The sequence below is a fragment of the Micromys minutus genome (assembly GCF_963924665.1).
Source record: "Micromys minutus genome assembly, chromosome: 33".
Taxonomy (NCBI): domain Eukaryota; kingdom Metazoa; phylum Chordata; class Mammalia; order Rodentia; family Muridae; genus Micromys; species Micromys minutus.
Window position 1 is genome coordinate 18,558,651 of NC_137968.1, and position 25,555 is coordinate 18,584,205.

The 25,555-nt window shown below is 38.7% G+C and overlaps 1 long non-coding RNA gene across 1 annotated transcript in view; it reads left to right on the top strand.

Annotated features, from left to right (window-relative positions):
* Positions 1–843: 843 nt before the first annotated feature.
* The window catches only part of LOC308414230, a 46,438-nt gene continuing 21,726 nt past the window's right edge, over positions 844–25,555 (top strand). The window contains exon 1 of the long non-coding RNA XR_013974865.1: positions 844–905. This is a non-coding gene — a long non-coding RNA (uncharacterized lncRNA). The remainder of the gene's footprint in view (positions 906–25,555) is intronic.

The window sequence follows — 25,555 nt, forward strand, 5'->3', positions numbered from 1 at the left end:
TGCATTGGATTACATTAAAAATGACTGTGAGCTGCCCTGTGGCTGGTGAAAATTAAACTCAGGCCCTCTGGAAGAGCAGGCAGTGAGCTCAGCTGCTGAGCCAACTCTCCAGCTCTCAAAGCTTTATCTTATAACAGTTCCATGGTCATCATGCCTCTTTACAATAAACAGTGACTAAGACAGTTACTTTGAATAAGATTTTAGACACCGACTCTGAACTAGCATAAGAGTAAGTGCTGTGCTCCCTGGAGGGACACGAACAAAGTGTATTTACAGCAACTAAGGTACCAAATGAATACTAAGAAATGATTCTTCATTTACTGAACAAGGATGGATTGATGGATGATTCAAAGTCATCTGTATTACCATGGGTGGGGACTCAAGAAGGTTATATCCCTAAACCTTCTTCCCCAGCTTGCTGGCAGCTTAGCCAGTGAAGAATCTTCTCTTCCAGGGGGTCTTATATGTCTTAGTTAATGTATCTATTCTTGTGAAGAGACACCATGACTACAGTAATTCTTATAAAGGAAAACATTTCATTGGGGCTGGCTTATAGGTTCAGAGGTCCAATTTATCATCATCACGGCAGGACACATGGAGGTATGTAGGCAGACATGGTGCTGGACAAGTAGCTGAGAGTTTTACATATGGGTCAGACCCATACAGAGTGGAACATTGGGCCAGGCTTGACTTGAGCATCTGAGATTTCAAAGCCTGCTCCAACAAGGCCACACTTCCAAGTAAGTACCATTGCCTATGATCCTTTGAGGGGCATTTTCTTTCAAAGCACAGCACTGTGATTTGATAAAAGTTGCCTTGGCCCTGTTTTCTCTTCACAGAAACAGAAGAGTGGCTGAGACCATGAAAACATGGAAGGAGTATGAAAAGAAAGTTGTAGGAGTTAGGTCTGTACACGTCTCATGTATGAAATACCCAAGCAAAATATTTAAAAACCTGATATATAATTCAGTCTTAAGTTACTTTTTCAGTTGATAATGCCAAATATATAGCTCATAAAAATACAAAATATGAATGTTTGTCACTGATCAATATTCATGCCTCAAAAAATACATTCGTGTACTGTCCACAAAAGACACTGGTCCAGGGAGGGCATGTTTTCCCAATGCAGGGGAATGCCAAGGCAATGGGGTGGAGAGGGTGATTAGGAGAAAGTGCACCTTAGTGAAGCAAATGAAGGGGTAGGGGATATCACAGCAAGGTGGAGGAAAGAAATAACATCTCAAATCTAAATACAGAATATCCAATAAAAAATGAAACAATTGGATACCATCTATGTCATTTTTATATTTGCAGTTAATCTTTTGAAATGAAATGCTACATTTTGCACCAATCAGAGAACAAAACAAGAAAACATACTGGATTTTTAACCACCCCGTTGTATTTTATAGCAGAAAACCTACTGGAGTTGATTTCCCTTTTATACCAAAGTAATGTTTTTAGTCAAAAAGGGCTTAAAGTAATAGAGGGACATGCATTAGGCCCGGTAGGACCAAAGCCTTATGAAATGTCAATAATATATGAGATACTTTAATCCTGTGAATTAGATTTTAGTGTTCTTCTACTTCAGAGGAGAAAAGTGGTTTGAGGTACTAACACCCCAGCACAACAGGGTTGTGAGGAGCATGTGGCTTCAGACGCAGCTCAAATTGATCTGAAAGCCATTCATCACTTGCTTCTTGAGGCACCTTTCCGTTGTAGTCTGTGCTTTGGTGACAGCTCTCCTTCCTTTAGTGCTCTCGCTTTACAGCTGGCGAATGTTTGGGCGTCTCGTGCCTCAATTCTCAAGCACTAATGGTCCGTGCGTCATAATATGCAAAGTTATGGGCAATATATAAAGCCTCAAATCATTGACAGATGCAGAACGCCGGGGTGGGGGGCACTGAGGGGATATTTGAGGTGGCAGCAAAATAAAAGTGGTTGTGTTGACAGCGGTTAGAAAACCCATCATATTTTATGTCCCGAAAACACTTTACCTTGAATTCTGCTTTGACAGGAACATTAAAAAATGATGTCAACAATGGAAAGATGGCTCCGTCAATAAAGCACTTGACACACATACCTAAAGAGTTTGATCCGTGAGTACCCATGTAGAGGCGCTCTGTGTGGCAAAGTTCACTTATACCGAGTGCCGGGAGTCAGCAGAATTAAGAAATTCCCTTAGCCTGAGTAACGCCATTTTATATAGATCTGGGGCCTAGGTTTCTGTTTCCCACAGTAGAGGCCTTTTCCCAGAAATCAGGAGATCTGACTTTGGTCAGGTAGCTAGCCAAGAAGAATGGTCACCTAGGCAACAGATCATGCTTGGCAGAGCATTCTGTTGCACCCAAGTAGTCCCCCATCCCATGTAATTTTCCATATTTTTCTTTAAAAAATGGTTTGGGTGCATAATAAACGAGAGCTTGATCAGCACTTTAGACTTGCTCTCCTTCTCTGTGTCTCTTATTCGATAACTCAGGCAGACCTTGAAGACCCCGCGGGCCGTGGCAACCCAGCTCTGGGAAATATGGAAAGACGATGATCCCTGCGGGTTTGCTCTCTGGCCAGCCTACTTGAGTCATTAATTCCAGGATCAGGCAGAATAGAATTGAGAGAGAATTTAGAGCTTACTGAACTCTGGCCTTCACATACAGGCACACACACTCATATACACACACAAACATTTGAGCACACACAACCACATACATATATAATAATACCGATAGAGACAAGAACATAAAAATAAAGAAATTGTACATTTTAAAGAAATAATTCTTACATATTTTATTATATATTTAATAGAATATTCATCAAAAGCTATATTATAGGTATGAAGTGAACAAAATATAAATAGTATAATCAATAAGCAAATAAATTAAATTCAGTGTTACCTTATAAAAATCATCTGCCCTCATCACATTACATAGCTTACTTAATGACAGAATAGTTTATAAAAGGATATATTCCTGTAAAGTGTTGTGAATTTAGAAGGAATGTAGTACACGTGCCTTGTACATGAGACTTTCCCACAGAAGGTAGTTGCAATTATTCTAGTATAAATAAATGTAAGCCATATTTATATTTTTGACAACTAAAAACATTTGAGACTTTCATCAACCGTGTTTCTATGATGAGAATCAATGAGAAAATGGGGTTCTTTGGGATGTCACATCTTATCCAAACAAAGGGTTGATCATTTAGGAACTGTGCTAGGAGACCTCATAAACAGAGTTCTTAAAGGGCCAAGTGAGTTTGCTAATCATGTACATGTGATCATGGAGTTAGAATATGATAATCTGGATATGATTTAATTATAATCTCTAGCAAACTAATATTCATCCTCTTAGTAGTTATTCTATGCTGCCTATTTTCTAGGAACTATGCCAAGTGCTTTGGTGGATATCACCATTTAAGTCACACAGAGATCTCAAGCAAGAAACAATGCTACCAACGAAGGCACAAAGTAACTTATTCCAATTCACATTAAAATACACACAAAATGCATTCAGAGCACCAACATCCTTGAACTTTTGCCATGTATCTATCTATTCCTCATAACTGATAGAATTATTCTCTATTTGGAAGATTGGTGTCAAGATATTGTTTGGAGCCAGGATAATGGATGAAAGCACTTGAGCAAGTAGAGGAAAGGGTGAAGACAGGGTCCAGGGGGATTTTAGAAATAGAGGTCTGATAAGGTCATAGACACAGCAAGCAGATGGGATAAAGAAACTACTAATGAGACAGAAGAAATTTCATGTAAAAATAATCTCAAAAGCCTAGAAGATAAAATTACTGGGTAAAAAAATGGAAACTGATTTATTGGTTCCTGATGAAATACTGGTCATAAAAGATCCATGACTTTGGGAAGATAAAAGTTGTCAGTGACCTGGTAAAAGTAACTGTGATGACAACAGTTCAGTTAAGATAAGGTTAGCCATTTGCAAATAGTGATGCTTTTACTTCTTTTTCAATTTGTATCTCTTTGATTTCCTTTTGCTCTCTAATTGCTCTGCCCAGGACTTCCAGTACTATGTTGAATAGGTAGCGGGAGAGTCGTCAGTGTTGTCTAGTCCCTGATTTTAGTGGGATTGCTTCAAGTTTCCCACCATTAAGTTTGATGTTGGCTATTGGTTTGCTCTATATTGCTTTTATGATGTTTTAGGTGTGGGCCTTGGATTCCTGTTCTTTCCAAGACTTTTTAGTGGTTTGCTGCCATGCAATGGCATAGAGCGTCTTTTAAAGTGATGGGTGACAGTGGTGCTACCTTAGGCGTCAGCAATGATTCCATAGAAGAAAATTAATTTTTCAGAAGACGAGGAATTGTTCTGGTACCCAGAGCACAGGTGAGCAAAATATTTTTGCAATTAGAGTGGAAAAAAAAAGAATTTTTAAAGTAAGATTTAGTGTTTGCCTTTGCATTTTATTTAGCTGTTTAAAATCTGAAAGAGGAGGTGAGAAAAGTAGGCTTTTACTTTCAGAATTTAAAACTTAACAAAAGCTTACAACCATTTCATAGTCTTAAAATCCATTGTTTCAAAATAGGAGTTGATGGGTTTTGGCAGAGTCAAAGATCAAAATCATAAATCCACTTTATTAATTACATTGAGGAATTCACTCCAATTACAAAGCATGATCTTATTGAAATTTTCCTATATTACAAAACAAGTGTCATATGGAATTGGGATTATATTTGTGGATGGCTTGGGAAAATAAGTCTAGTTTGTTTATAGCTCATGTTTCTAAACGTCAGCAATTATATGTGCGACATAGTTTTGTGTGTGCATGTGTATGATTTTCTGTGTGTTTAGATAGTTACATGAATTTCATGAATTTTAGCACTTTGGCAAGTATTTATTACTAGTTTATGAATAGATTTTGTGTGGAATAAACTTTAGTAATGTAGCATAAAATATTTTTAAGGAATACTTTTACTAATAAAGCATCATAAAGCATCCTGAGTGTACTAGTATAGTTCTAGAAACTTTCATATCATAATATAACTTCCCCAGGTGAAATAATACCTCATAATGAAATATTTGAGGGACACATTATGAAAAGATAGCTTTCATTTTGTTAAAAGCAATTTTAGAGAATTTTAAATTCTATGAGTGAATAAGCTATTTTTCCCCATGAAGATATTAAATAATATTTTTCTTCCATAGAAATTGAATAACCATAGGTTAGGGGCCAGGACCTTTCCGTGAAAGTATACCTCATCAATTATTTAGTGGGCTAAAATAAGCTGGATAATGTAGTTTCTGTTTTCTGAATGATATTCTGAATGTGTCCTGTGATACTTGGATATTTCATTACATTGATAAAAAATCTTCACATTTCTGCCAGCTTTGCTCTGGTTAATTTTACTCATTTACAGAAGACACTAACTAAAGGATATATGGGGCTTACCCAGAAAACCAAGAAAGCAGAGGTTGGATTGCATTGTCCTGGGGGGAATTTGTTTAAGTCATTGCCCAGAAGTTACTTGTTTAGGTAGAAAAGTAAAACCAAACATAGATAGATAGTGTTAAGATTAGAAAAACTGGAGAGAGGAATTTGGGAAGCAATTATTTTTTTTAAAAATTAGGTTGAAAAGACTAGAATGACGTAAACGAACAGTAGGAATTTGTAGTGAAGCAGGGATTCTGACTAAATGGAATCGGATAGATTCTGAAGAACAGACTCTCATGAGGGGGAGTTCAGATGAACGGCATGAATCATTACAGATGCTGGGTCATGTCCTCCTAAATCCCCAGCCTATTGAAACCATCTAAATCTCTCTCCGTTCCCACTCGGTCACTGACTGCGCAACTTCAGCAAGTTAACACAGGAAAATATTTCTCATTGTTGTGTTTAATTTTGTTCTTCTCTTTATTTACTACGTCCCAATAGGATTCATACCATGCAAATTGAAATATCCTGGCTGAAGATCATGACAACCTTTACAGACTTAAATATATGAACAAATAAGGAATTTTTCTTGTGTGTCAGATTACAAAAGAGGGAAATTGTATCATTTGTGACCAAGAGAAGAAATGTGTATCTGGTCATAAATTTTAACTACTCTTTGTAGATCTTCTAGATCAGAAGATCAGCTTTGGAAGTTTGATAAGTGAGCTGTATTTCAGTGTAACTTGATAAGTAAGCTGTACTTCAATCTAACTTTATGATCAGTCTTCAAGGTCATAGAAGTAGAAAGGTCATCCAAAACATTTTGTACCTTTTACCAGAAACTTGCTTACTAACTTTTGATTCCTCAAAAAATACTCAGAATCCTCCAAATTGGTCTCTAAATGGTGGGAGTATTTAGAAAAAATATAAATGTTTTCTCTTTTTGCTATAATTCCAAAAGGTGGACACAGTGAAGGAAGTGTCCTATGAAGAAGCCACACCTAACACAATATTCTCCAGGGCTGATTAACTAATTAGAACTCCAGGGATGGTAGAGAGGTTGGATTGTTGCAGGTCCCAGGGTCTAATTAGAAATTTTCTCAGGCTTCAACCTCCTTCATATCTACTTATTGCCCAACTCCATGTCTGGCCTAACATCTGGGTGACTGTTAGGAAGCCCCGTCAGAAAGCATCATCGGATGACTAGTTTCTTCCAAGGTCAAAGCCAAGAACGTCACTGAAACCTATCACAGAGATCCAGATTCTGCCTGTGCTATGACCTGCGTATCTGCAGTACCTACAAATGTATTAAGGAACTGTATTTATTTAGGACTTTCTTTGTTCCGTTACTATATACACAACCTCATGAAATCACTACTGTGATAGAACTCAGAATTTGGGGTGCCATAAGTCTGTCTTCCTTGCCCATGGTCTCTCATATTTGGTTTCAGAACAAACTATCTCTTGGTGGTTTAGAGGTAATAATTATATTTTTGTCATGGAAATGCTTTCAAATGTCATTGTCACAGAATGATAGCAGCATTTGTGGTGTCTTTGAATGAAGGAAGAATTAATTACATATGCTATCAGTATACAGATGCTTCAGAAATGGCTTGGAATGGTAAAATAATTTCTAGTGTCCAAGACAGCTTTGATCCCTCCTTTTACATATTTTTAGCTGTACCAAATAACTTATAACTTTACCACTAAAACTGAAATGACAAAAACCCAGCAAGTTTTCTAGATACCATGATATTTCACATTTCAGCAACAATAGAAAGTTATAATATTTACCTAGCTCATTGAAAAAAATACGAGGACAGAAAATAATAGGGCAAGCCTCACAAATAGATTAAATTCCCTAATCCTCTTTAATGAATAGAAATCTCAATCCTTATATCTAAGAGGGCCACATAATTTAGGATGCACAGTTCTAGAAATGAAATAGCATGTATTAATAATTGCACAATTTACTGGACAAATCAGGACACATGCTTTACTTGACTTTAACCCATCTGCTAGTAGAATGTTTTGGGGTAATATTTTGAGACTCAACCCATTCCTGTTATAGTTAAGGCTCAAAAACGGTAGCTTTCATCATTCTTGTTTTAAAATCTATGTGAGGATAACTGTTTTGACACCCAGCTAGCAGTTTTCCTGCCAGTGAAGTATTAAGTTAGCGTTGATGCATTGTATTCAGGCTACCCACATGAACATCTATCTGACCAAAACCAACCCAATAGCAATGATTCCTGGAAGCTTGAGTCATTATTTCTAGCAAAATAGAATTACATTGTTTCTTTTGTTCAAGATGCTAAGAATATTTTTTGAGATAATGCATTACGTAGTAACAATATTTTTGAGGCTGCTTTATGTTCCCTCTTTCTCTCTGTCTCTCTCTGTCTCTCTCTTTCTCTCTTTCTCTGGCTTTTACCACCTAAATGGTACAAATTATCATTCTATTTACCTAGCTTCCCCCAACTTCACACTGATAGTCTGAATTCTTGCTTAAATACACACACACACACACACACACACACACATACACACACAATGTTCAAATTAGATATATATATATGTTCAAATTAGAAACCTGTACTCCTGGGGCTGGAGAGATGGCTCAGTGGTTAAGAGCACTGGGTGCTCTTCCACAGGTCCTAAGTTCAAATACCAGCAGCCACATGGTGGCTCACAGTCTCTTATAGTCAGTCTTTTATCCCATAGGCCAACTTGTCCTGACCTGCATTTCTCGCTGGCATTTGGCACTGTTAAGTCACCCATTTGCTCATGTAGAAGTAGTCCTAGCTTCCTCTCTCTCCTAAACAGTTGTCTTCAAATTCAGGCCCAGTTTATAACTATTCCTCAAGTGGTCATTTATGATGTATTCTTAATGCTTGGACTTTGTCTTTCATAATATTTTGTTATGTTTACTGGAAACGGTTGTTTTCTGCTTATACTACTGTTGTATGGTGATAGCACCTTTCACTCTGTCTATAAACAGCCTCATGTATTCAAACATGAAGATGTACCTGTGCTTCTTCATGCACATAACCCTCCAATGAAATTGACTAAAGAAAGAATACAAATCAAAAGTATTTTTCATTACAGTTGAAGAGCCTTGGAATCAGATTTCTATCTAAGGGCACAACATCGTTTTTATTCGGTTCCTTTCTACACTACCCACACCAGATCCAATATTCCTTCTGGAGTAGGCCAAACGTCAACCGTGACTTACTTCAGTCCTGAGCCTGCTGTAGTAAACTCGTCCGTCTGGAAATGGGTCGGCATTCTGTGCATGCCAAAGCTTGTGTCTTATACCACAGTCTTTCCTTCCCCGAGGCTCCTTTACCATGAAAACACGAGGCACTGTGAGGAAGTCTCTGAGCTTTATGAGTGATCAGTCTGAAAGTGTGAAATATTCATATGCAGGCTGCCTCCTTGATGAGTGGGAGACAGAATTTTGGGCCAATTGTTCGGGGAAGTTTACAAACCTCTACTGTGGTCACACTGTCTCACTTACCTGGTGCCCATCCAAATGGCCATCTCAACCGCTTATATTTACGTTCTTTCCCTTTCCTTTATAAATATCTCATCTCCTCATCATTAGGAGGGTTATTGGTCTGTTAGTTCTGTTCTGAGGCAGGATCTCAATATTCGCGCAGACTGGCCTTGAACTCATCAACTTCCTGACATAGCTTCCCAGAGGCTGGGATTACAGAGCAGCAGCACATTAATATTCTTTCTATTATGTTTTTATCCTTTGATAACTCCCCAAATAAATTACCTGTATGTAAGATGATATCCAGGCTCCAACTCCAATTTCATATACACATAAAAGTCTTTAGTTACTAGGAAGGAAAAAATACATATATAATTAATCTTTGTGATTGGAGTTTGGAGCGGAACTGCTGTTAGATCAGAAAGAAAAAAATTTCAATTTACTTATAGAAATGGGCATTAATGATCTTTGGCATGCCATAGTACAATTATTAAAGCTCTTGCATGATATAGATTATGGTAAGTTTCTATAAGAAGGAAGGTTGGGTTATTCAATATATCAAGAAGTTGATTGACATGAGACTTTCTTAATCATGAGGGTTTTTTTCTACATCTCACTGAAATGGATACTTCTGTGTGTTTGAACTTTAAGAACAGAAGATTATCAGAAATAAAAACACCATAGTAAGAAATGTGTGAGCCAGATCTAACAAGTAGGAAATGAGCTGTACAAAGCTCTCATCATTGAAATGACTTTGGTTACTGGTGCATTAAACTGGTGGTAACTTTAAAAGAGCAGTTACCACATCACAAAGTCAGCCATGGGTTTTTATTGAAGGAAAATGTAATAAGGCAGATCCTAACAGAGGGTATAGCTGTGAGCAATCCCTAGTTCACTTTGGAAAGGATAAGAGGCATGTATGGATATATATGGATGTCTGGAATCCTGGTTGTGTAGGAATTGGGACAATTAGGACAGAAAGGAAGTCTGCAGAGAATGCTTACAAGTGGATTCATCTCCTCAGAGACAAGCCCCAAAGAGAAAAGACATGCTCAATAGTAGTTGGGAGAATGACTTTTCTTATAGATTTCTGTTGGCCTGCTCTTGGCACCATGAGCTTGGGGATAAGGTGAGCATAGTGTTAGAGACAGTCAACTGAGTTTGTCCATAAGGCTGAAAGCATAGATTAATCCCGCTGACTCTGTCAGCATCAAGAACTAAACAGGGGCATTTATAATGGCACCTTCCCTCAATTAGATGAGCCCAGTCTCTTAGTAGATGCTTCATTATATCAAACGACTTCAGCACTAAATAAGAAACTTGCCAGAGCTGTGGTACATAAATGAACGTTTGCCTTTCATTTTGCTCTACAGGCCCTCACTGTTTCAGGCTTGGGGAAAGTTTGTTATCACGGGATCTACTTACCGTGTTGCACATTCCATCATTACAAAGAAATCAGTCAAACACAGCAGAGGCCTAGTGAAAAGGCAAGGAATGAACCAGGTTATAAATACTGTCCTTAAAGAAACAGGCTATTTTCAGAACAGCATGGATACATTAAACCAATGACCAGAAGAAGATTCTGGTTTCCCAGTGTGTAGGAACAGGAATCTAGGAAGTAATGGGCTCCCATAAAGTGGAGTATTTTTACCATCCCTCAATGAAGCCCACTTGCCAAGCACATTTATACATGTGCTTAAGGTATCTGTTTTTCGGATGGGTGTTCCTCTGAAGGAAATGCATGCTATTTGTTTACTGTGTATTGTGGGTGTTATCAGCAACAAGGAAATGATTCCAGTACATGCCTAAGTAATTGACCATGTTCCATTGGAGGTAGGGAAGTTGTTGTGAAACAAAAAAAAAAAAAAAAAAAAAAAAAAAAAAAATGACAACCAAGGAGTAACCTGTAAATTATTCACTCATTTTATCACCAGTAAAAATGCTCACTAGGCAAATATAAAAATCATGATCAGACAAGTGCATATTCAAAAGCCCACCCCCCCAAGAACTGAAGATCTTGGATCATTTTACTTGGCAAACAACCATATTTTATAGAGCAAAGGAATCCAGATCACAAGGAATGGGTAGTGTATTTGTCTGCGTGAACATCTGACTTTAACAATAGAAACTCAATGCATACAATTCTGCTCAAAAATTATGGTCAAAATATTCTAGTGTGCACATCTTCCTGGCAGGAAGATGGCTGTCTCCTCACTCTATGTTTATGTGCCCAAGAGGCTTGTGACTGGCAAGAAAAGGAGATGGGGTGGCACATGTACAGGAAAAAGGACAGGAGTAGAGATCATTTCTAGCAGCATTCTTATAAGAAATCTAATCCTGTCTGATCCTGACCTTATTGCCTTATTTAAATTTAATAACCCCTATAAAATTATCTTTTAATATAATGACTCTTGGAGATTACCATTTTAACATACGAGTTCTCAGGAGTGCAAGCAATGTTGGTAGCATAAAAGTGAAGGGATGGTTTCTAATATTTTCCTGAGGACCAGCTAAAGCAGCAAGGACTGGAGCCAGTTTCACTGATCCACCTTAACGACTGCCTACAGCTTTGGAGGGGACTCTCTATTGGACTGGACAGGCTGCGCAGTATAAGAGTTGGACGACATTATTTATCGCTTGTGCACAGCTTTAGATATCCTTGGGTCAGTTTTGAGAACAATTTCAAAAGCTTCTGATGGCGACCTTCAGGGCTAGGCAGCTGTTGTCTGTATCAGCGAGCAGTTTAATAACGCCACCTTGTACTGGTTTGCCCTCTTTCCTTCTTCATTTTCTCCTGTCCGTCATTTCTGCATTCTAGGCACACCTATAAATAGACTTCCCTGGATGAGGAGTTTGTAACTGAAGCTTTTGGTTGGGGGCATGGGGGAGCTTTTGTAAAAATGACTTTTAACAAGATCACATCAATTAGCAGAATAGTTCACACAATATGTGCCAACAAATATTTATAACATAAATAATGTTTTCAAGAAAATCCATGTTATGTAGGAATCATAGTTCTGCTGGTTCTTTCTGCTGGGAACTTTCTTCTGTCTAAAACACTGCCAACAGAATTAACAACTGTAACACTCTGCTCGGTTTTTTGTTGATTCATTTTTTTTTTAAGTAAGCTTGCCTCAGTTCCAGAATAGATGAATGCAATTCAAACACTCAGAAGTTTGCTTTCTGGGGATACAGCAAGAATACATTTCCCAGATGCCATTGAGCAATTACTGACTTTCAATGAGGCATCTATGAGCAGAGGTAAATTACATGTGCCTAGGAATAAAAGTATGTGCATCGATACCCATCAAAGTATGCACAGCAAGTAGTAGAGAATTTGAAGGTGGAATGATTTGAGCAGGAAGCAGCTGGTTCATATTTCAAACCTCAGAAGACAATTTCCAAAGAATACAATCAAACCACTTTAGACATCACTTAAGTCAACTTTGTTTTATGCTGCTGAGATACCAAGCTTTATTTTTTTTTTTTTTTCATCTCTGTGACTAATACATCCCAGAAATGTTCAGGGATTCCTATACATTTCTGCAAGACTCTGGACATAACCTATGTTAAATCAATAAATATCTAATCCCAATAAACGTCATTTTTGCCTCATTTACCATAACTTCTTTTGACACCATAGAGATAGTACTGCCTTAAACACAGTCAGTACAGTATTTGTAATGAAGTTAAAGTCCTAATTAGTTAATGACTTTCTGAAACTAGTAGTTTATTTTAAAAGGAGACTGGAAATGATTGACACTAGAAAATGAATCAGGAAAAGCATTTAGCTTGTAGGGTAGGGTTATAGAACAATAATGCTTGAAAATTATTGGTATTTTGATTGGCTAGAGAAAAGAATGTCTCTAAAATGTTTAACCGTGGAACAATGTCAGGACCACTTTGGGAGCTGATAAATGGTTTATCATTACAGAGCTGAGTTAGTCTCCGATTTAAAGACCATCTGAGCAAACTGTTTAATTAAATAATCAAGTTCAAGGGAGTTAAAGGACTTGTCCAAAGCACATTCACAACAGGACTCCAATCAAAATCAAATCTGTCTCCAACACCACAATTTCATTACATTACAATGTTAAAAGATGCCAGTCAACCAGCAGAGCAAATGTGCACTGGACCTCAATTCAAATCCTGGTAGCTTACAAGTTAGAAGCTTTTAGATGGACTCCTTAATTGAGTTCAAGAAATTGTGAGGTTTTCTGGTTTTATAGAAACAGGATGCAGTATTCTCACAAGCTAGCATGAGACGGTATCTATCAACCCTGTACCTTGCACTGTTATCATAATGGATATAATTTCAGTCAAATCAAAGGCAGTATTTCTTCTCCAATCTTATTACTTACATGCTCCATGCAGTAACTTTTACAAGGTAACATGAGGCTATAAATTCTATGGAAAAACGCAGTCGAAGACACAGATACATTTTTGAATAGATAATGCAAACACGTAACACAACACGGTGTTTTCAAGTCAAAGACTTTCCGTAAAGGCATTTTTATGTGTGTGAGTCCGGCCAGCTGTGAGTAGTAAGTAGAGAGGAACAGACACAGACAGTTAGTGAGCGTGGAAAGTCCCAGAGCACGACTCCCCTCCTTATGTTCCAACTCCCACAGATGCCTGGAGCAGCAGCTTTCATTCATGATTCCCATGAAAATGAGTAATTAGGTCATTGCAATGATATATGGACAAGAAAGTCTATTTTGGCTACATGATGGAATGGAGATTTGACTGTACTCAGGGAGACACACTCCTGAAGCCTAGGCAGCAGGAAAAGCATTCTGGGACCCTTGAGTCCCCAAGCTTCTCAGGACCATGGTAAGCAGCTCAGGGGTACATTAAGGCAAGACTGGGTGTTAACCAGTATCACCTGACACATTTACATATAAAGTCCTGACTACACATTTTAATATGAGTGTGCTGTAGATGCATACATACAACTTCCGGAACTCAGTTGGTTCTCATGTAAATGAAGGGTAATGAATCTCCTGTGGATATTGAATTATTACAGTGACTGAGAATATATGAGCATGCAAGTAATCTACAACTGCTGGCATGTAATATGTGCACTCCCATTTCATCTTTTTTCTTTTATTGATTAGAAAATCAGTTTAGAGAATTTATTATGTATTTACATACAATTCGTGAACTCAGACACACTCACATTCTGAGTTTCTACCAGTGAGCAGGCAATGCCTTTCATATCAATGAATATGGGTTTGCCAAGAACGGCCCATGGGATTCCCTCTGTGAGCTTCACTCTTATAAAACACAACAGGCACAGAACTGATGGAGGTAGAAGGGGCCATGAATACAGACCTTCCCACGATGTCAGCACACTCCTGAGGAGATGTATAACACTTAGAATGAAGCCTGTAGATTCATCAGACACAATGCAAGCGAGGCCTACATTTCATTCCTCGCTCCATTCTATTGGGAAGCTGGGTCAATTACCTTTGCTGTACTCTTCTGTAGATTAATAACTAATGTCACTTTTAAAAGACAGTGTCATATACTACATGATAAAAGCTACTCTTAGCCTTACACAGAGAATAATCATTTTTTTTTTGCCATGAGCAACTATGAATACAGAGACTCATAGCTGTACACACTATGGAGAGTAAACGCTGTCTGGGGAATCAGCCTCAAATAAGACATTTGTATAATCATATCTAAAGTTTATGGATCACTCTGAAGAGGGAGGGGGAACTATTGAAGAGCTGGAGGATAAGGTATGAAATGTCATTCCTATAACAACCTTTATTGAGTGGCACAGAACCAACCTAGGTCATGCACAAGTGGGAGAAAGAGCTCACAAATACCCACCCTTTACTGCTAGCTCTTGGCTAAGGACAAATTATTGGAGAGAGGAATTTGTAGTCTTCAGTTGTATACCCACTAAAGATCCCAAGAGGTGCTGATGGATAGCTGTCAATCCATGTTCACACTGATTTTCTTGCTTAAATTTGGTGTCCCCCCCCCATAAACATGCAAAAGATGTAGATATGTGAGAAAGATATTTATAGACCAGAGGGAGTAAAGTAGTTATCAGTAGAAGGAAGATGAGATGTGGGAGGGTTGAAAGTAGTCAGTATGCATTATGCATGGGTAAAGACATCCAAGAACAGTGTATTATCATTTCATTTCATTTATTTATTTATTATGTGTCTTGGTTTGGGTTGCTATAGCATTGATGGAGCACCATCAACTTGGGGAGAGGAAAGGGTTTATTTTATACACAGTTATGTGTAATAGTTCATCAACAAAAGCAATGAGGGCAGAAACACATGTGGAGAAGGAACCTAGAGGCAGGAGTTGGTAGAGGCCAAGGCTTGTTCAACCCGTTTTCTTATACAACTCAGTACCACCAGCACAGTTATGGCACCATTGATGGGTCCCATTTCCACTGATCACCAAAAAAATCTCCACTGAAGTCCCCTCCTCTCTTACGACTCTAGCTTGTGTCAAGTTGACATAAAACTAACCAGTTCATTGTGTGTGGAGAAGGGTATGGGTGCTTATACTATGGCCTACATATGGTGGGGAGAAGGTTCTCTTTTTCAACTATGTGGGCCTGGGGAACTGAACTCACCTCATCAGGGTTGGAGGCAATTACTTTATAACACTGAGCCCCAGTGGAATGAATTCAATTAATAAGAAGCTATACTCATTTCCGAGGACTTCCTTTTCTAAAAACTTTATTGTCATCCGTGATTTAAAGGCAGCTCTACCCAACAATCAGTTTTCCTAGTTTGCCTTCATTTATACTGTTTGAAATATTTAAATTAATAAATAATGTTACATAGCTATGAACACCAGGAGCTGCAATAATTAGCTCCCTGGGAAGATACATCACTGGGTGTAGTGGTGACACAAATGTTGTAGGTGTAATCAGCAACTTTCAGATCGGATTTAAAGCCCACTTCACAGGAGAAAAATGTGTGCTGGTAGCATGAATCTTGCTAAAAATTCATGGGAACTAAAATATTCCAAGAAAGGGTCAGCTACTACCATTTTGCTATGCAGATATAGTATCAAACTGCTTTCTAAATTTTTGACTCTCTAAACATACATTAGTACAGCTTTCAAACCACATTATAGAAGTTTCTTGGTATAGTGGAATGTAGTTAGTACAGAAACTTACAAGTAATCAAGGTGCAGAAAGTCAGAATCTGTGAAGCACTAAACCATCAATGTGACTTCTACATTACCTGTTTTCCCACAAGCTTCTGAAATATTGTGGAAACAGGTCCAGAAAAATTGTAGGAGACAGACCTTTGGACTTTAACTGAGATTTTATTTAGAGCCTTGCTAGTTTAAAGATAAGCTCAGCATCTCTTCAGAACATAGGCATTGTTATTCATACCATTATTCTTTTATAGTAATATTTATATAAGAATATAATAGTATTGTTTATTATGATACTTGTTCGTTTTGAGACAGAGTCTCTGCATGCACACCTGACTGTGACCTTGCTTTGTTGACAGGACTGCCTCAGACTCACAGAGGTCTATCTGCTTTTGCCTCCCCTATGTTGGGAGTAAAGATTTGTGCTACCACACTGGACATTCTGATTCTTGAGCACATAAACATCACATATTTGACTGTCTCTGGAAAATAACACAAGTTCTGGTGTAGAGGTGAACCAGGTACTAAATGTATGCTCAAAGTAACTTCATGAGATGGATCTTCATTGCTTCCTAGGAAGGTTAATTGTATGGACGCCATTCTGAAGAAGAGTAAAGTCATGGACATCATGAGCTTCTCTCTGAGTTGTTTCTTCTCAATAAGGTGCAAATAGATTACTTCTTGTCCATTGGGATGTCTAAAAACCACTAGTATTCTGAGAGGTGACAAACACTTCAAAAGTTTCTGATCGCTGACCCCCTGTACTTTACTTAGAATTAAACTCGGCCTATATTTCCTGCACGCCTCCTCAATTCCCTATAGACACAGAAGGAAATTGCTTCCATATTGTCATCTTGCTGGAAGAACTTGACAAAGAGTGTCCTGAAGAAGAAATTATTCTTCACCCCTGGGGTCACTTGGTAACTAAAACAGACTCCTTTTTCATTTAATCTGTTCTACTCCACTGACTCCTTTTGTGTGTGTTCTTAGAGCCCCTGCTTTATTTACTTTGATGTTTTCTTAACTAATTGAATACAACAGTGAGTTTTCTCTTCCTTGACTCTTTCAAATGTTTTCACTACCCGAGTGGGTAGGATCCCCTCCAGACAGCTTAGCTTTGAAATAGTCATGTAGAGAAACTTCTTTAAAAGTTACTGCTTTCCACAGCGTCGTTGAAACTAAATGTCCACAGCACATTGGACTAAAATATACCAGATAGGGTGATAACAGCTTTGGCTTATAGGAATGTTAATTTTTAGTTTTGGATGGAAGAATAACTACTAATAACAATCGTGGATTTATCTTATGGCTTGAGCTATATAACTGTCTGTATGGTGACTGAAGGGTAAATGTCTTTTTTTAATCTAAGGAAATTACCTGTTATACGAAGTTAAGTAAAAACTGGAAAATTCAGACCAGACAGAAACATTACTGTGGGGGAAAGAAACCATTGACTTCAAACCAAAGTCATTGACTTTGAGTCATTTCTTTGGACATTGGAGTGATTTGTTTCTGGCCCCATGGTTAGGAAATGCATTCCAGTCCTTTCGCAGGTGTGCCCGTGTGTGCACAGACACAATTGCGTAGTCCATAGGTGACAGAGGACTTTCATCACTGGCTTCAGCATCAATGTTCTCCTACTGTTCTCTTCTATCCCAACAATCACCAATTCAAATATGTCTGGCAAAACATTCTAAGAAATCATTTTGCTATATAGAGACTTCATGCGTGGATGCATATTTCAAGGAAGGTCTCTGTCATCTTCCTCGTCTGCATTGGAAGCCCTACCCAACAAGTTCCCAGAGCTCAGGGTTTTCCAGGCTTCTATGTTTAGAGCGTTGTGTAATGAGTCATTGTGTCCACCTGTAAGTGTTATAAACAGATGATATAAATATACCCGCACGGTGTGACTCAGAAGACATCTCCAGTTTTAGCCTTAGTTCAAACAGTGTTCATGGTTCCAAGAAACCTGTGGCTTGCAACTCCAGGGTGAGTGGGAAGAGAATACCGGAAAACCTAAAGCCAGCGCTCCCTGTCTGTCAGTCCAGCTGTATTGAAGGAGTCTCTGAGAAGGTGGGGTGGAGGAGGGGTGACAGGAAAACCTGTTTTCCATGTACTCTTGAAGCTGAGCGTTTTAAATATGCTCCCACAAATTTGCATTGGGATGCTATGGGAGTGCGTGGTTCATTCAAGCTCTTCCCTCTTCCTGGAATGTCTGTCTCCCTATTCCACGCCACTTTGTGTCTTTGACTGTCTATTCTCATCTACCAGGTATGAGTCTAAAAGTCCTCTCTGAAAAAAAATTCTTCCAGATCTCAGCCCAGATGATAGTTGTCCTGTTGTGTATCCATGACAAAATATTTCGCATTCTTTATTCATAGTATCCCACTAACCTAGGTTTTTAATGTACTCTGTCTCCCCTTCCCATCCTGAAGTATGAATCCACTAAACTAGTAATCTCATTGAACAAAACATTTTCTACTTATTGGAGCATTTTTACATTTGAATCTTTGAATAGACAAACAATAAATAAAAGCTAAACAGCCCTGTTAAAATTTTAAGATGATGGTGTCTGGTTTTCCTCCCCCTGCTGAGTCAGAGTCTGGCTTTGAATATACATCCCCTTTCTCCCACTTTCTGCGTGCTGACATTGTAACATCATGGCTAATTTATCTGCCTTCTTGTAGAGTTATGAAGATTGACAAATTAACAAATAAATCGAACTGACACTTTTCAAATAAAGAAATACGAATAACCCATTAATACATGAAAAATGTTGAACATCTTTAGCTATAAGGGAAGTGTAAATCAAGGTATATTGAGAATCTATCTCATTCCAATCACAGTAGCTATAAGAGAAACAGAAGGTAACAAATGTAAGCAAATACGTTGACGGCTTAGTTCTAACACTGTTGACAGGAACATAAAGTAGTGTAAACCTCTAGAAATCAGCATGGAGATTACACAACAAACTAAAATCAAGGTGCCATGTCATCCATCTGTACCATGAGTGTTCGTGTATCCAAAAGTAATTAAAGGGGGGCATATAATAGAGAATCACTGTTACCTTATTAACAATAACCACATAGTAGAATCAGCAGAGGTACCCATCAATGAACAGAAATATGGTCTATACTTAATAGAGTTATTATTAAGCAACAGGAACAAAACCACATCATCTTTAGGAATGGATGTAACTGAGGAGCCCCATGTTAAACAAAATAAGCTCAACTCATAAAGAAGTAACATGTGTTTTATGCACATGACGAATCTCAGAAGTAAGGAGACTGGCAGAGACTGGATGGGGAAATAAATTGCGGTATTACGGTGGATATGATGAAATGCCTCTGTATGCCTGTATAAAATGTCATAGTTAAGTTTATTTTATTTCTTTAATATACAATAACTTCAGTATAACAACTGACTTTTGAGAGAAACTATTTTTCTTTATTGAGTAATTTACATCCAGATTGTAGCTTCCAATTCTTTCCTTTCTCCTTGTCCCTCTCTCTTATCCCCCCTCCACCTACCCCCTCCTCTTTTCCTCCTAAGAAAAGAGGATGCCTCCCAGTGAGACCAACTGCCATGAGACAAGGTCTATTGTTTTTCTATTGGTGCTAGAGAAGGCAGCCCATTTGATTTAGGGGCCTTCATTTATTTTTTTGAGGGTGTCTCTCAAAAGATTTAAACCACGCCTCCTCTTCTCTTTGGGGTCCTGTGTGATTTCTCTGGGCAGGAGCTGACTTTCCTGACTTCCTTCCTGTAAGGAGCTCAGTTGGACCATTGTTCACACTCTCTCCTTAGATCCTGCCTTTCTAGATTGCTAGCTACAGCTCTTCCTCCTCTGCCTCCTTTGCTTTTCTTAGGAAGCTAGCACGATGCTCAGCAGAGGGGAAACACTCATATTTTCTAAATGATTGGAATGGTGGTGAAAAAACATAGAGCAGCTATTCATTTAAGCAACACCTATCATATATTTATTGAAACCCCAACTAGGTACCAAGTACTGTTTTGGTGCTTAGCGCTCACCAATAAAATATTTCTCCATCAAACAAACATTTTGGAAGCTTTAACTTTTGCAAGAACTACGTAGTGCCTTCCAGGTTTGTTTTGTAACTGTGGTTACCTAAGAGGAGAATACAGATGATGTAAGATGCCCGTGTACTAGGATTGGATGCAAAGGTTGTGATTAAGAGTCCAGCTCTTCTCCTTATGAATTGGATGACCTCATGCCCCGAAAAAGTATGCAGAGTAAGGAAAACACAGGTAGAAGCTAAGCGAGCAGATGATTTGTTTGTGTTGCCATAGTCACACATATCTCTGTGAAGGCTCTGGTTCCCAGGCTTTTTCACTCTGCACATCTCTGAATATCCCGATGGCTAATGTTCTCAACAATACTGAACCATCTCTTTAGATCATATTAAATTAAACTGCACCTTCTAAAAAGTAGTCAGTCATATTTTTTTAAATAGCTCTCGTTTGATTATATTTAAATTCTTCTAAAATGGATTTTATGCATGTTTGTTTTTAAGCTAAAATCATTAAAATCCTTTGAGTCCCATACTGTGCCATCTCTGTCTTTTTAATGATGCCATGTTAGTTAATGAGTGATTAAACGGCAAGGACTTGCTCATTGCTGATCATTTTAATTTTGAGGATAGTACTTGGCATATAGCAACCGAGGCCCATTACTATTCACTGGCAGACTTTAGTTGTGATCCAGGAAAGCAAACTTGAATGGAATGAACCTTCAAAGTTAGTTGGAAAACCTATAAACTTTTGAGGGATGGAATTTTATGCCGTATGCGGTCCCAATTTTGGAAGCGGCCTCTGTTTAAATCCACAACGCTCAGCCCATTTGTATTATTTTGTGGAAAGACAGGAGGCAACTTTTCATTCTTCCAGTCCACGGAGAGGATATGAATCAAATTATTTTCAGATTTATACTGATAGGATTTCACACTCCTTAAAGGGCTGAGAAGCACTGCAGACTTCATAAACAGGTCTTCGAATTCGTCATTGAACTTTCGTCTTGGAGATGAACTGCAGCAGCAGTCATGAGCTTGATAGGGATTCTGTTACGTAGTTTCAGGGCAGGCAATGACTGTCCTCTCAACCAAAGCCGGAGAAATTTGCTCTGATGAATCTGATAGAGGCCGAAGGCTTCCCTCAGGAGGAAACAAATTAGTTCATTCTTTGTGCATGTATAGAGTGCATGCTTGCTCACGTGTGTGCATGAGTGTGTGATGTCAAAACCAGAGGACAAACTCAAGTCCTCAGACAATGCCTCAAGACTGCTGGAGGGCCACTGTGCAGCAGGGATTTCCTAGATCCAGCTTCCCAGAGCTGGAATTAAAAGCATATACCACCATGCCCAGCTTTTTTGTGTGAGGTCTGAAGTTGAACTCAGGCCCCAGTGCTTGCATAGTGCTTGACCGACTGATGTATCTCCCATGTAGTAGGCACAATTTAATTATAGAGAACATCCAGTTTGGGTTAGGGTGTTTACTGATTAACCCCCAGGTTTTCTGTTGTTCCCAGGAGAACAGCCTTCATCAAAATTATTAAATATGACAGTATCTACTTATGGACCATTACTGCATCCTGAATGCAAAACCTGGCACAAGAAGAAGCATGTCGACATGTCATTGTAGCAATGTGGCTATTATAAAATTCTGCAACTAGTTTTGAGACTGGCTCTGACATTTCTCAGCCATCTAGTGTAGGGAGGTTAATTACTCTCTAAGAGAGGATGTGCTTCACGACAATGTAACTACCAACATGCAATTTAGACTATTTTGTGAAGGTTACAGAGGTCAATGCATGTAAAACACGTTGACCAGCTGCAAGGCAATCACTGTATGTCTTAGGTCATGTCATCAATACCTCCAAAGCCGGCTGTGGGCTACAGCTTACGAGACCATTTTCTGGCTGATATCCTTCCCTCCAGCAATCACTGAACTCAAAATGCCAAGATTTCTCTCACCTCTCCCGGCAATATCTAAATGTAATGTCTCGATATGTCAGAAGAAGAATAGAAGCTGTAACCATTAGGACTGGGATAGAGCTGTCACAAGTAAATTAAATGTGCTACCTGAATTGTTGATATGAATGTAGCCCACTATCAAGAATGGCCCTTTTTAAATGCATCGGGTCATGTAATACTTCCACTAAAAACCTTCAGCAGCATGCATTCCTCTTGTACTAAGTGTAGAATCCTCACCTGGCCCTCAGCATTCCGCTTGTTCTGGTCCTCTGAGATCAGCCCCTGGTCCTTGCTTCTTCCTTCCACTCAGAGGATGCGACCTCCCTGAGGCATCTCCCCCTCCTGCAACAAAAGCCAGGAGTGCTTTCTTCCAGATAACCACATGGTCTACACGTTCATGTTCAAGTCTTTGTTTGCTTCAGTAATGATTAAAGCTCACTCTGTCCACATGCTAATTGTCCTCAACTCCGTTTTCTAGTCTGGCTTTTCCTGCATCTCTGTTTTTCCCCTGCAGCTCCTATCCGGTTTAATATTGTGTGCAATTTTTCATACTTAGTATCTAGTACCCGCCTAACATTCACTCTCACATACAAATTCTAAGCATGCAAAGGTGTATAATGACTTGTTTCTTTCATTTTCACAGTAAGTAGGTGAATGATTCCTGATGCTTCTGAGGGTGACGATTTGAAGAGAACCCATAAGGAACCCTAAAAATCCTATGACAGAATAGATTTTAAATGAAGAAGAAGAGGGTGTTTAAGAAAGAGCAATGATGTAAGAGAATGAAATTACTGGAGCTAAGACTAATTTCAAAGACTGTGTTTTCCCATCCTGTCCCTAACCTCATTAACCCCTAAGAATTATCTTTGCAATCTCTCCATATCTTCTTTGAAAGTTGGGAAACATTCTGATTTTAAACTGTAGTTATGTTGAAAGAGTGGATAGCATTTAATGAAACTGCATAATAATATTTTTCGTGGAATTTTTAACTTGATCATTAAATCTCTCAGAAAATTAACATTGCATTCCATAATTGATTTTCAATCAACCCACGTAATGTCAACATCGTCTGTGAGAATCATGAGTGCAATCATTTGAAATGACGGATAGATTCCTAACAGATAGCAGCAGGATTTGGTTGCTGTTTATGTTTTGGAAAGATGTGTAGGAACCTTGTCCACCAGCTTCATTGTACAGAGCTAGGCACTGTAAATTGAAACCTCGTCTGGCAGTAAACTCCAGCCAGTGCATTGTACTTGCCAAAACATGTTTACAAACTAGTTTAAAAAGAGCCAGTAGGTAAAATGAGTTTTAGTATAGTTTGAGAATGGCATTTCTTTGTTTTTTGGAGCATTCACTTTTGCATCCTAAGAAAATTATTATGTTTATATGCATGTGGTTTTGGTAAAATCCAATGTTGGTAAGCACCAAGTCTTCATTTCCTACCCATCTTTGGTTTGAGGACTTTGGTCTTACCTTTGATGAAGAAAAAGTTCAATGTTTGGAAAAGTGAAAGTGAAATAGAACATTAGAAATTTTAAATTATTCTAGAAATTTCCATGGTAATAGAGTTTAGCAGGTTTTTTTTTTCTCTCTCTCTACATTGAAGTCTATCACTGAGCCTTTGTTTTCGGTGGTGTCAGACAGAAACGTCTGTATGACACATCTAGAGAGGCTGGTGTTGAGTGGCAGCTTTCTCCAAATTAAAAGGCTTCCTCAAGAAGACAAGAGGAGGCTCATGGGACATACAAGATAAAGGAATGTCACATGCATGTGGAGGCAGGGATATGCAAGGTACTTGAAGGCCCCTCCTCAACTTTTCAGAAGCAGACATCAGTTGCTGGTCGAAGAGGCAGAAGAGTTATGGAGGGATGTTCTCAGGACCGAAGATACAAAACTGATCAAATGGTAATTCTTACGTTGTTCTCGATGACTCCAAAAGGAGTTGGAGTGGGACAATCCTCGTGGGATTCTTACTGCCTGGTTAGAGTGAGCTGGAAATGTGCATGGACCATGACTAAGAAAAGATGCAGCTTCCTGGAAAAGAACCAGTCAGTCCCTATAATATGTCTACCCGGTGCCATTTTACAGAGCCCAGGATCTAACTTCTGTCTCCAGGGCCTCTTCTTTGAAGAGTTGTGGAAATTGACTGCAAGGTCATACATTTGATCTTTGCTTTCCAGAGCTAAATGGAGAGAAAGTGATACTGGAGTATCTGACAATGCAATCTACTGAGTGGAAAATCTGAACTGTTCTAGTCTTCAACATGTGGTTTCGGATTGAACCACAGAGACTATTATTTTTTTAAGCTTTAGCTGCTATAACAGCTATTACATAATGCCTGGTTACTACTCTCTGCTGAGAGTAAATAAGCCCAGAAGGATGTGAGCATCTCACACATGGGTTTTCTGCCCTGTGGGTTTGTGGGAGAACATTTTCGGTGGTTAATGTGTGGGGCCACCCACCTCTGCGGCCCTAGGTGAAAACTTCATAACTGAACGACTTCCTAGTGTTCTTCATAGTGTGAGGGCAGGACAAGCTGGAGAAAAATATCACCTTTCATAAAGCCCAGTGTGTGAACTCTGGACACCAAATAACTAAGCATTAATCTTAGCCACACTAAAATATGGGGCGTGAAAATTCACTGGCTCACCACTAGGTATTGACTAGGAAGAACACATGGTATGCATGGGTGTTTATGCATTGTCTGTTATTTGCTATGGGCCATATTGGGTAGGATCTCTGTTTATATGCAGTGGTTACTATCTTAACTGATGTTTGACAGATGGTAGCATTGGTAACATGAAAACATTATCCTGATTCCCTCGAAAGCCAAAGTGATGGATAACATGGTTAAAAGTTACTCCCCTGCTCTCCGTCCTCATCTTCTCTTCTCTTTGGAGTATGGCACTACTGTTTGTGCCTGAATTGTATCATGCCAGAAGAATTCACTTGAGTGTCATTAAGTGTCATTCACTTGAGTGTCATTAACTGTCATTCACTTGAGTGTCATTAAGCCATTCCATCCTCAAAAGCTATGGATGACTTTGTAGATTCATGTCATCTAATGTTCCCACAACTTGATGTGGACGATGGGTTCCTGCCTCCTTAACCTCACTCCTTTTTTGACTCTGGCATTACCTGGTTCCAGGGCTCCATCTTCTCTGTTTCATGAAAAAGTTTATTAAATAGCAATAGCATGATTGCTACAAACAACCACAAAATATTAGCAACCATACTTGTCCATTTGTGAATAACTTTTGCAACACCAAGGTTTTCTTTACCTTTTAAAATTAATCCCTTTGTACCCTGCTCACTGCCTCCATTTAGGTTACCCCTCCCACAATTATTCACCCATCCCTCCTTCACTGAGATTTCAGATTTCTGGCCTGGAATTTAGCTTCTTTAGGTCTGAGGAGTGTACAATAGTACCTGTGTTTTGTGGCTATATCCACTTATAAGTGAGTACATACTGTGCATGTCTATTTGGGACTAGGTTACCTTACTCAAGTTGATATTCTCATATTCCATCCATTTGC